This window comes from Azolla caroliniana, unplaced genomic scaffold (assembly GCF_043228905.1).
Source record: "Azolla caroliniana isolate FFs.n. ecotype wild unplaced genomic scaffold, voAzoCaro1.0.p SCAF_10, whole genome shotgun sequence".
NCBI classification, from domain to species: Eukaryota; Viridiplantae; Streptophyta; class Polypodiopsida; order Salviniales; family Salviniaceae; genus Azolla; species Azolla caroliniana.
In genome coordinates this window covers 8,681,467-8,691,151 of record NW_028230445.1, presented here as the reverse complement: position 1 = coordinate 8,691,151, position 9,685 = coordinate 8,681,467, and the positions used below count along the sequence as shown (strand labels likewise).

The following is a 9,685-nucleotide window of genomic DNA, read 5'->3' as shown; positions in this document are numbered from 1 at the left end:
TAGTTATCAATCCTTGGATTACCTCAGTGCATGTAGCTACTGTTCTGCTCGATATCAATCCACTGGTATCACATGCTGCATCTACCTGCAACACCAAGTCATCCGTGCTACATGCTGCATCTACCTGCAACACCAAGTCATCCGTGCTACATGCTGCATCTACCTGCAACACCAAGTCATCCGTGCTACATGCTTGATCAACTTGTGTGACCAGATCACTTGTGTCAGTTGCTACATCTACTTTCAAGATGGGGCCCTTTAAACATGCCGCAACATCAACAGTATCCACACTGCCATTGGCCTTACGAGCAATAGAATCAAACCCTTTAGACTCTGCAACATCAGAAAACACCAACATATTCACACTCACAAAGTAACTACTAGTCTCACAAAACAATATCCTGAACATCAAAGAGTTTCAGTCATAGAACAACACTCTTCAAATTATCTTGGAAAAACATCATAGAGTTCCATTACATAATGTGGATCAAGCAACAACCAATCTGAGGTTTTACTTGTCCAACAGGATAGTAAAACTTCATAAAACCCTAGCAAAATCCCTAAGCTAACAATCATATCCAACTAAACAGTATTTCGCTCCACTACGTCTGGGCCCCTTGACCGAGTAACTGGTCTTGTTCCCGATCGTGGCCCCTTCTTCAGCCTTTTTCTGGTTGGTTCCCCATTTAGCCTTGCTTCTAGGACCCAATGCGCAAGTGTGTCCTCCTCCGACAACCTTCCCATCGCCTCAGCAGCTAATTGCACATCAGCCGTTTCTTGAACTAGCTTTTCAAGTACAGAGGGATCTGTTTGGACATTTTCAGTAGTTGGGCTCGGTGGGGTGGAATCAAGGTCTTGAGACTCGAAGAAATGTTGCATCAAGTGTTCATAAACACTGTTGTTGTGAACCTCAGTTTTACATGTTGTTTCCACTATTTCATGGCATTTCACATCGTTGCCTAATTCAGTACACTGTTCCAAAAGAATAGGGTGCAGCTGATCTGAAGGAGATGTGATAGCAGGACTCTTACTTTCAGCCACATTGGCAGTAGTATCCTCATCTGTTGCAGCATCATCAGCACCAGACACATCATGTGCCGTCCTTAATCCACAAGATTCTACAATAACATGACAGTTATTTAGGATAGCTAATTAGCTACTTTACTAAACTATGGTAGAAGCTAGGATAGCTAATTAGCTAGTACGATAGCTAATTAGCTAGTACGATAGCTAATTAGCTAGTATGATAGCTAATTAGGTACTTTACTCAACTATGGTAGTAGTTAGGATAGCTAATTAGGTACTTTACTCAACTATGGTAGTAGTTAGGATAGCTTATTAGCTACTAGGACAGCTAATTAGCTGCCAGTAGCTAATTAGCTACTAGGATAGCTAATTAGCTGCCAGTAGCTAATTAGCTACTAGGATAGCTTATTAGCTACTTTACACAACTATGGCAGTAGCTACTAGGATAGCTAATTCGCTAGTAGGATAGCTAATTAGTTGCCAGCAGCTAATTAGCTACTAGGATAGCTAATTAGTTGCCAGTAGCTAATTAGCTACTAGGATAGCTAATTAGGTACTTTACTCAACTATGGTAGTAGCTAATTAGCTAGTAGGATAGCTAATTAGCTACTTTACTCAACTATGGTAGTAGCTAATTAGCTAGTAGGATAGCTAATTAGCTACTAGGATAGCTAATTAGCTGCTAGTAGCTAATTAGCTACTAGGATAGCTTATTAGCTACTTTACACAACTATGGCAGTAGCTAATTAGTTACTAGGATAGCTAATTAGTTGCCAGTGGCTAATTAGCTAGTAGGATACCTAATTAGCTTTTTTACACAACTATAGTACTAGCTAATTAGCTAGTACCATAGCTAATTACCTACTAGGATAGCTAATTAGCTAGTAGGATAGCTTATTAGCTACTTTACACAACTATAGTAGTAGCTAGGATAGCTAATTAGCTACTATGGTAGCTAATTAGCTACTTTACTCAACTATGGTAGTAGCTAGGATAGCTAATTAGCTACTTTACTAACTATGGTAGTAGCTAGGATAGCTAATTAGCTACTTTATTAACTATGGTGGTAGCTAGGATAGCTAATTAGCTACAATGAAAGCTAATTAGCTACTTTCTCAACTATGTAGTAGCTAGGATAGCTTATTAGCTACTAGGACAGCTAATTAGCTACCAGTAGCTAATTAGCTACTAGGATAGCTAATTAGCTACTTTACACAACTATGTCAGTAGCTAATTAGCTACTATGATAGCTAATTAGCTAGTAGGATAGCTAATTAGCTAGTAGGATAGCTAATTAGTTGCCAGTAGCTAATTAGCTAGTAGGATAGCTAATTAGCTTTTTTACACAACTATGGTACTAGCTAATTAGCTAGTACCATAGCTAACTAGCTACTAGGATAGCTTATTAGCTACTTTACACAACTATGTCAGTAGCTAATTAGCTACTATGATAGCTAATTAGCTAGTAGGATAGCTAATTAGCTAGTAGGATAGCTAATTAGTTGCCGGTAGCTAATTAGCTAGTAGGATAGCTAATTAGCTTTTTTACACAACTATGGTACTAGCTAATTAGCTAGTACCATAGCTAACTAGCTACTAGGATAGCTTATTAGCTACTTTACACAACTATGTCAGTAGCTAATTAGCTACTATGATAGCTAATTAGCTAGTAGGATAGCTAATTAGCTAGTAGGATAGCTAATTAGTTGCCAGTAGCTAATTAGCTAGTAGGATAGCTAATTAGCTTTTTTACACAACTATGGTACTAGCTAATTAGCTAGTACCATAGCTAACTAGCTACTAGGATAGCTTATTAGCTACTTTACACAACTATGGCAGTAGCTAATTAGTTACTAGGATAGCTAATTAGTTGCCAGTGGCTAATTAGCTAGTAGGATAGCTATTTAGCTTTTTTACACAACTATGGTACTAGCTAATTAGCTAGTACCATAGCTAATTAGCTACTAGGATAGCTAATTAGCTACTAGGATAGCTAATTAGCTACTAGCTCATTAGCTGCCAGTAGCTAATTAGCTAGTAGGATAGCTAATTAGAAAAGACTAAGCTTATTAGCTACAGTATGGTATACCTGTTTGTTTTCTCCACTCATTTGGTAGAGTTGTACTGCAATCTCCCAAACAGAATGCAGCAATTCGACAGGCATGTTGGAAACAAAGCAGATGGTATGTGTGGTTGCATGGTTGTAGGTGAACCAACAAAGACGCAGTTTTGTCCTCCACACCTAACCCGCAAGCGATGCAACGTGCTTGAACTGTCAATAAATCATTTTCTGGTTCTACTTCATTTGGTAAGGGAGCAAGAATGTTCAGGTCCAAATCCTGTCTGGTCCTTACCATTCCCTCCACAAAATGTAGCTTCTTCTTAAGGCAGCTAACTACCTGTTCTTGATGAATGTATTGTTCCTTCAACGCAACAGAGAAATTTACCGATTAATTATTCTTGTTGTTGAAAGATACACCAACTTTGCTCAGGAATCGTTAACTTACTTGAAGCTTATCCAAATTGTAATCTGCAACAGTATTTACACCTAGAAGGTCCAGGTTCATTGAAAGAACCTGGATCTCTATTTGCAGTTCTATTTTACGCTGGGGATCCAGTGGCCCCTCTAATTCAAGCTCCTGTTGCGCAACCTATTCCAGATAATGCTTGATTAGCACATTTTACCCGTTATTTATAACACAATCACATACCAGCAAAACAATAGTTACCTGAATCTTATTTCTAATTGTTGTAACAGCAGAAGTAACTTTGCTCTCCATTGCAGAAGCCATTGTGGCTTTCTCTAAATCAGTCTTAAAAAATGCCAATGTCTCACAGGCTTCATGGACATTTTTTAGCATATAGCTAACCAATGTCTCACCTGTATCATCGACATTGGCTTTCCTTGGGTGTCGGTGTGGTGTATGCCCCCGGTCTTGCTGGGAGTCGGCAGTTGCATCAACAGCTGCCATGCTCCAAAATCTGTCTATTTTTTGTGCCAAGGTCCCCATCTTTCGGCATCTTTTTACCGATGCCTCACCATAGACTGCCCAAGCTACCCTATACATTTCAGGGTCTCTAGATTCCTTCGCTGTTTTGCAGTACTCATATGCAAATGCTCTAGCAAATGAAACTAACAACTCATTGTTGACTGGGATCTCCTGATGAACTTTCTGGTGCAGTCTCATGCAGTCATCGTACAAGTCGGCTCGTACATGCTTCAGCTTGACCTTGCCTTTGACTCTAGGCACTGTATATACTGTCATCCAGTCTATATCACTGATCAATTTATCACTTAGGACAGCAGGGTCAACACCCTCGAGTGACAGACCATAGGTGTTGTGGAAGTCCTCCTTTGTCTCGCAAAATTTTGCGAAGTTTAGCACTCTCGTATACGGAGGAACGAGCCATCTGAAATATCATTTCAGAAATCAGAAATAGTGCAAAATCAGAATATGTGAGAATCAAAAACCCCAATCAACAACAACAAAAATGGTGCAAAATCTTTAACTTAACCTAATCAAAATCTGTAATCAGAAGTTTGAAATCAGAAACCCTAATCAAAATCTGTAATCAGAAGTTTGTAACCAGAAACCTTATTCAGAAATTCTAATCAGAAATTTATAATCAAAAACCCTAATCAGAAATTTCAATCAGAAACCCTAATAAAAAATTTCAATCACAAACCCTAATCAGAAATCCTAAGCAGAAATTTATAAACAAAAACCCTATTCAGAAATTCTAATTTGTAATCAAAATTTGTAACCAGAAACCCTATTCAAAAATTCTAATCAGAAATTTATAATCAAAAACCCTAATCAGAAATTTCAATCACAAACCCTAATCAGAAATTTCAATCACAAACCCTAATCACTAAAGACAGGATTAAACACAAAAAAAGTAATATAAACACACCTGTTGCTACTCCCCGATTTGCGAGACATCCTTGTATAGGACTCCAAGGACTTCGCCCTATTCGATTTTGGGGAAATATGAATCGGCACCAAAGTTCAGACAGTAGTCAAAAAGAAAAAACAAATGTTTTGGGGTTTCTGTAACTGAAACATACCTGGACGATGATCGAGCGGGTTCTGTGTTGTAGCTCTCAATCTGCAATGTCGATTTTTTGCTGTTGCGGGAGCTACGTCTGCGTTCGTGCTCTGAGTACTCCATCTGCGTTCAAAATCAGACTTAGGCTAAACAGGAAATTGATGACATTGAAGTCGACCTTAGATGATGGTGATATTCCCCAAGTTCCACTACGTCTGAAACAGAAGTTCAAATATTTGAGTTTTTTCATATATTAGTTTTTCAAATATTTGATTTTCCCACAAGAAAGACTAGCTAAACAAATAGCTAATTAGCTATGGCCATTTTAGTAGCTAATTAGCTATAATAGTGTTTCCACTCGCATGCTTTTACCCATCAACATTTTTCTTCTCAACTACATCAGAGAAATCATTGTATTTTGATGGAAAAGAGCTAGTACATAGAGTATATTATCTGGAGTGGACATGACCGCCATGTCCTTAGAATTAGAAATGGATGCAGTCAACACTGTATCGCTTACCCAAGCAAGAGTTGGAACTGTTTCTGAGGCTGACACGGAACTAACTATTGATGTTGTTTCTATTGGAGAAACCGTTGAAATGGTTCTCGCTAAAGAGGAAATGGGAGCGACCAATAACCTGGTTCTCACCGGAGTAGAAACATGAGTGGGAGTGACCGTTGACATGGTCCTCGCTGGAGCCAAAAATGGAATCGAAACAACCATTGATGTGGTTCTCACTAGAGCATAAATGGGAGTTGTCCCCGAAACATGAGTGGGAGCAACTGTTGAGATGGTCCTCACCGGATTAGGCGTCCAAACAAATGGCGGAGCATTGGCTCGAAGAAGGGTGGACGTAATCCCTTGTGAGTGAAAATTCGAGGTGAAGTTGATGGAACGAGATCGCCAATCCACGACTGGATTGTGAGTCTCGAGCCATGATAACCCCAAGATGATACGATGTCGAGGTGATGTGATGAGGTTTAAAGTGATTTCTTCTTGGTGGGCTCCTATATGGAGACCCAAGGGAATTGTTGTATCTGTGATGGCACCAGAAGAGAGCGTTCGACTGTCGATCACTTCAACTGGAATCAGGATGGTTATTTTGTTGCTTGGAATGTTGTGTTTCTGTGCAAACATGATGTCAATAAAGCACGATGTATCCCTAGAATCCAACAAAGCTTTTGTCTTCAGAGTGGTAGAGCCAAACTAAAGAGTGATCGGAAGCGTGAAGCTTATTGTTGAGGAAGTCGGTTGATTGGGCCCTTGACATAATTGTCGACTCTTGTGGTCTAGATGCACAACCCCTACTGCAATTGGACATTGGAGTTTTCCTGTTGGCTGAAAATGTCATCCCCATCCACATGATGTGGTGTTTGACGGGGTCCTATTTTTGGGCTTGAGCGGATCAAATGGTCAGGGCCGCCACAATAGAGACATAAATTGTTGGCTCGTCGATGTTGTCGTTGCGTGTTAGTCAATGGTCAGTAGCGTATTCGATCGATCTCGATTGGCGAGCAAGAGTCTGTGGCGGGAGTTGAAGATGAAGTGGAGGATGACATGGGAGGCGAGGTCGTCAACCATGGTAGGTGACTTCGAGTAGCGGTTGGCCAAGGTGGATGGATCCGGTGAGGATGTTCCTCTTGCCGGAACTTAAATATATGGTTATCGCAGCGCACAGCTTGGGAAATAGCCTCATTCAAAGATGTGGGCTCAAGAAAGTTAAGTAAAAGACTTTATATCCCACCTAGTAATCCTCGGCAGAATTGATCGAGGAGGGCTTGTCCGTCCCACTTGACATCGCACGCGAGTTGATGAAATTCGGATGCATAGATTGATGCCGCACGATCTCCTTGTTGTAATGCATATAGTTTGTTGAGTGTGGCTTGTCGTTTGTCGGTCTCCCCAAAAGTTGCCTCAAATTTGGTAAGAAGTGCTTGGAAGTCATTCAAGAGAGGCGAAGAGGTCTCCATTAGAGGGGCAAACCAAGCTTGTGCTTGTTCTATCAGCAATGTGCCCATGAGCCCAACTTGTTGAAAGTCATCAGAATAGCGTCGGGGCTGAAGACGAATAATAAGGCGGATTTGGTTGATGAAACCTCTTAGCCGTGACCTTGTTCCATCAAATTTTTTTGGCAAGCTGACATTGGGTTCTACAACATAAGGGCTAACAATTGGGTGAGGTATAACCGTTGTGGCTGCCCAAAGTTCTTGAACAGAGTTTCGCAAGTTCGCATTCTCATGTTGGAGTTGTTGCACGACCGCCAAAATTTGCTCAAGATTACTAGATGATTCTGACATGATAATGTATTGAGAAAGAAGAAAAGAAGCAAAGAAGGAAGGAAAGAAGGGAGGAGATCAATCTGTCACGGATTAACAATTGGAGATAAAGAGATGGGGAATTTGATGAGATAGGGAGATCGAGAAGTTGATGAAAATGAGTAAAAATAACTATTCCATGACTGGTGTTGATCTCCTTGATGTTAACAAGGGAGATCAACCCTTTTTATACATGTAGTGATGCATGATAACCATGCTCATGCCAAGTCTTACATACTATAATATCAAGCATACTAATTCTTGCATTTCAAGTCTTACATACGGAGTCTTACATACTGAGTCTTACATACTGAGTTTTACATAATGGGTCTTACATATTGAGTCTTACATACCATTCTTTATACAACGGTTTGAAGTCTAACGTTTCTCTAGGAGAAATATATATATACAAGGGCCTAAGGTTCACATTCGAGTCGATGTTCATGACAGAATTATCCGATATGTTTGATAAGGTGAAGGTTAATAGACTACTAGAGCATCAACCATATGATTGCCCGATTGATTTGCAGCCAGGAAAAGAGCCTCCATGGGGGCCAATTTATAACCTTTCCCCCATGGAGTTAGAGGTTCTTCGAGAATATATCGATGAGAACGTGGCAAATGGTTTTATCCTACATTCAAGATCTCCTTCTGGTGCACCCATCTTTTTTGTTAAGAAGAAAGATGGTAAACTTCATATGGTCATGGATTATCGGGGCTTGAATAAAGTGACTATTCGAAACCGATATGCTCTACCATTGATCTCAAGCCTTCTACAACGTCTGAGTGGAAACGTAATCCTAATCTCTACGTGATCGCGAAACTTCGCGAAACTTTAATACATTTGAGATTTTTGTTTATTAACCCAAAATAGGTGGAAATATACACACTCACAAGTTGCAAGAATAGATCAATTCGGAGAGCGTCAGATTGAATATCTGAATATCATTGTTCGATACACCTTCATGTTTAAGGCGTAGTGGAGGAGACCAGATATCTAAACGTAATGTTGATCTCTAGTTGATCGCTCAATTTTTATCCACACTTATTCGAGAATTTTGTTTATGAACCATATAGACAGTATTTGATGGGAAGTTGCGGGGATAGCTCAGTTGGGAGAGCGTCAGACTAAAGATTTGAAGGTCACGTGTTCGATCCATGTTCATCGCAAAAGGTACCAAACACTTTAGAGAGACATATTTGAATTCACATATAAACATCATGTTAATGTCGACAAGTCTTGTCCTTTTAGTGACAATATGGTCATGTTTCATGCTAATTCCATCTTGAGCGCAATGTTTAAGGGCAACTTCATGACACTAGATATTCAACGTTAATTGAATTAATCAACTACACAACCACGACTAAACGTAATCCTAATCTCTACTTCATCGCGAAACTTTAAAGCACACTCATTCGAGATTATTGTTTATTAACTCAAAATAGCTGGAAATATACACACTGGCAAGTTGCAGGGATAGATCAGTTGGGAGTGCGTCAGATTGAATATTTGAATATCATTGTTCGATACACCTTCATGTTTAAGGGGAAGTGGATGAAACTAAATATCTAAACGTAATGTTGATCTCTAGTTGATCGCTCAACTTTAATCGACAGTTATTCGAGAATTTTGTTTATGAACCATATAGACAGTATTTGATGGGAAGTTGCGGGGATAGCGTCAGATTGAAGATTTGAAGGTCAGGTGTTCGATTCACGTTCACCGCAAAAGGCAACAAACACTCTCGAGAAACACATTTGAATGAATTATTTGACATGAAATCTATGACTGAAATGAACATATAAACATCCTGTTAATGTTGAAAAGTCTTGTCCTTTGGGTGACAATATGGGCATGTTTCATGCTAATTGCATCTTGAGCGCAATGTTTAAGGGCAAGTCGATGAGACTAGATATTCAATGTTAATTGAATTAATCAACTGCACAAGCACAACTTAACGTAATACTAATCTCTACCTGTTCGTGAAACTTTAATGCACACTCATTCGAGATTTTTGTTTATTAACACAAAATAGGTGGAAATATAGACACTCGCAAGTTGCAGGGATAGATCCGTTGGGAGGGCGTGAGATTGAATATATGAATATCATTGTTCCATACATATTCATGTTTAAGGGTGAAGGTGGATCGAACACATGACCTTCAGATCTTCAGTCTGACGCTCTCCCAACTGAGCTATATCCCCGCCACTTCCATCAAATACTGTCTCTATGGTCCACAAACAAAATTGCTGAATAACTGTGGATTAAAGTTGAGCGATTAATTAGAGATC

General features: G+C 39.6%; 1 non-coding gene across 1 annotated transcript; it reads left to right on the top strand.

The window, feature by feature from the left end:
* The first annotated feature begins 8,489 nt into the window (after window positions 1-8,489).
* On the top strand, window positions 8,490-8,562 carry TRNAF-AAA (transfer RNA phenylalanine (anticodon AAA)). The gene has a single exon. It is a non-coding gene; the product is annotated as a tRNA-Phe (tRNA).
* Window positions 8,563-9,685: the final 1,123 nt, after the last annotated feature.